The sequence below is a fragment of the Tachysurus fulvidraco genome, chromosome 7 (assembly GCF_022655615.1).
Source record: "Tachysurus fulvidraco isolate hzauxx_2018 chromosome 7, HZAU_PFXX_2.0, whole genome shotgun sequence".
In the NCBI taxonomy this organism is placed as follows: domain Eukaryota; kingdom Metazoa; phylum Chordata; class Actinopteri; order Siluriformes; family Bagridae; genus Tachysurus; species Tachysurus fulvidraco.
The window spans coordinates 18,845,322-18,848,978 of record NC_062524.1 but is presented as its reverse complement, the minus strand read 5'-3'; positions in this window follow the sequence as shown (position 1 = coordinate 18,848,978).

Sequence of the window (3,657 nt, the reverse complement as noted above, 5' to 3'; positions counted from 1 at the left end):
CAATGTGTTCAATAATTCTACTTGAGCACAGATTTTGAGATAGCAAAAGACCGACAGTGTGAACCGTGCTGAACTGACTGCATGTTCCCATGTTGAACAGGAAGTAGAATAGTCATCTTACTTATCAATACCTTATTTCAAATGCAAATGCCAGAGTACGCTGTATTTTTAAACTCTGCTGAGTTATAATCATTAATGAATCCGGATTTACGTTTATTGTTTTAGTTAGGAATCAGAACTAGGAGACTGGAATCTGTAACTAATTGCTTATTAAACTGTGTTGAGATGTAACGAAATACATTTTTAGACATATTCACATGCAAAGTGACAAGATTTGTCTTGAATGCAAAAGTAAGAATCTATAAGTGTACTGCATAATGACACTAGTGCTCTCAGTATGTACTACATCTTTGATTTAAAGACATGTATGTATGTGGTAAAAATACAGAGTTAATAACTGTAAGATATATATATATATATATATATATATATATATATATATATATATATATATATATATATATATATATATATATATACTCTTATCTTTAGACAGGGAACGGTCATGCACTAACAAGTTTGACCTTGAAAGAAAAATCTACCCTGAACTACTTGCATATTAACCATTATAATTATACTGTGATCTTCGGCTGCATCTAAGATTGAATTCTTTTATAATGAAATTCTGAGTTGACATTTAAGTTTAAAATTATTTTATTGTGGATTGTTGGTCTATTTTCGATCAAAGCCTCGACTTTCATGTCAACGCCATCATGCTTGTCATCTCATGAATCGCTAACTAGCTGGGATTCTGGGGTAACTGTGCTGTGTAGCTGTATTGCATCCTGCAACATCGAACCCATCATGCCAACGTGTCTACAACTTCTATGTGACGTGTCATTATGTAATATGGTATTGGACATCTGAGGAAAAATGGTGAACGAGGACAAAAAATTTTATACTGTTTTGTTTTTAGGAGCTCATTATAAGACATTATAATGACACTGTGCAAGCAAAACCTCATAATAACCACTAACTATTCACAGGAATAACAGACCTGTGACACCAAAATAAAAATTAGGACCAGAATGAAGGTAAAAGTGGCTTTTAACATTGCAGTGTTTTTAATTACCTAAGTTTATCTGTTTGTATTTGAAAATACCAGTCTATAGAGTCTTAGAATTTTGATTGCATTTACATTGTACACTGCATTTCACACCACTGAGTACTCACCACTTTCACATATTTCCCCTTAAGCTACTTTTAAAAATTTTAACCTGCTGCATCAGTAATAAGTAATAAAATCAGAAAATCATGAATGAGTGTTATTTATAAGATTATTTCAGACTAAGAATCTAGAAACAGCAAGAGTTCTATGCTTCTCCTCTGTGACCTTCGGTTATTAAACTTCATCAAACTCCAAATATTCATTCTCTTTAGGATTTAGGAAGTGCTGGGTAACCATGGAAACGGAAACAGCAGGATATCACATCGCAGGCAGAGTTATAACAGTACTGAGACCTACCGCCAACAGGGCTTATTATTGTGTGTGTGTGTGTGTGTGTGTGTGTGTGTGTGTGTGTGTGTGTGTGTGTGTGTGTGTGTGTGTGTGTGTGTGTGTGTGTGTGTGTGTGTGTGTGTGTGTTTTATGACAACTGACTTTCTTATTAGTTAAAAGATAAAGCATAAGATAAAACCAACCAAATGACCAAATGATAAAGCATATGATGACCAACCAAATGTCCCCTCAAGGTCAAAACACACATCTCTGCTGATAGAGATTTCATCCTATTTTTTATATTTATCTTTTATCTTCCATATATATATATATATATATATATATATATATATATATATATATATATATATATATATATATATATATATATATATATATATATATATATATATATTTACATACAGTATATATATTGTCTTTTGACCTTGAGGGGACATTTGTTTGGTCCCCACAAACCTGCATTTTTTTAAACTAAAAGAGCCATCCTTTGATCACTGAGGTTGTGTAACTATGAACTATTTAGTGAATAATTATATATGTCTGTAAACGTGTAAGGTCCTCATGAAGAAAGTGTGTGTGTGTGTGTGTGTGTGTGTGTGTGTGTGTGTGTGTGTGTGTGTGTGTGTGTGTGTGTGTGTGTGTGTCAGACTGTATTAAAAATGCACAGCAGACATACTGCTTTTTAATGTCTCTTTTCCTCTTCATTTGGTTTCTTTGTCATTCTCATCCCTCTTCTTTTTCTTCCTTGATGTCCTCTCTCTCTCTCTCTCTCTCTCTCTCTCTCTCTCTCTCTCTCTCTCTCTCTCTCTCTCTCTCTCTCTCTCTCTCTCTCTCTCCCTCCCTCCATAGCCTGTGAATTGTTGACACATTTTGTATGGTGGATCTGCAAAGAGCTCATCTGACTTTTAGATGTAATTTAAAATCCATTGAGATGTATAAGATGGCACATGAGTCGTTCATTTACTCTTTTACTAACACAAGACAGAGAAAGAGAGAGAGAGAGAGAGAGAGAGAGAGAGAGAGAGAGAGAGAGAGAGAGAGAGGAAGAGGAAGGGAGTGAGAGAAAGAGAAAGAAAGAGAGTCTATGTTTTGGTAGAGCAAAATGACATGTAAATGTATGTAAATATAGATCCATATATACAAATAAAATTGCTCTACCATGAATTCTAAGGTGATAAGATGAGTAATGATCTAACAAAGATGTTACATTCATTATGCAAAATCATTAAAAACCACAAACTTGTTCAAGCCTTGACCTGTTCTATAATATATAAAGTACACTTCTAATCTGGTCAAAAATACACTTATCCGGGCTTTATGCAGAAAACTTACTTCTGACGTTGCTGCTTTCCTTTATTTTTCTTTTTTGGCATATAGAGAGTTCACTTTAACACTGGTGATGTATTAAAGCTACACTACAGTATCTGCATATGTTCATCATCGACTGCGGGTGAAAAAAAAAAAAACGTTGCTGTTTAACGTCTCTCTTCGTCTTCACACTGTTTCTCCATTCTCCTTTTCTTCCCATTATCATTTTTACCCTCTTTTCACTGCTTGCATCACAATTCCACTTCCTGTCTTGACATGCTTCTCACACTTAACTTTACAACCATATATAACCAAATTAAAATTTCTATTGATTTCCAAAGAAATTCGTTAATGCTGCGCTAGACAGATATACATGACATCACATAAAATTGTTAAGGTGCTGTAAACGATAGAAAATGCCACAATAAATATGCTGGAAGATTTGTAGAACCTTGTTGACTTTAACATTATATTCGAAAGAACAAATATAGAATTTATGGAGCGGTCCTATAGACGATACATTGTCTCTAAAGCTAGAACATGTTTTATGTTCCCCGGACAAAATGAAATTATTTTCCCCATTAAAGCCTCATGTTTCTGTGTGACTCTGGGCTTCTGCTGTTGAAGCCTGTCCTCAAGGTTTAATACTTGCTGAGATACTTTTCTGCTCACCACGGATGCAACAGAGTGGTTATTTGAAATACCATAGCTTTCCTGATATTTGATGAATAGCTCGGCACTGTTTCTGTTACTGTGTATTGTATTTTTTGTACATTTTGTATTGTCTTGTAACGTTTTGTCTACACTGTCTTTTGTCCTGCATGGTCTTG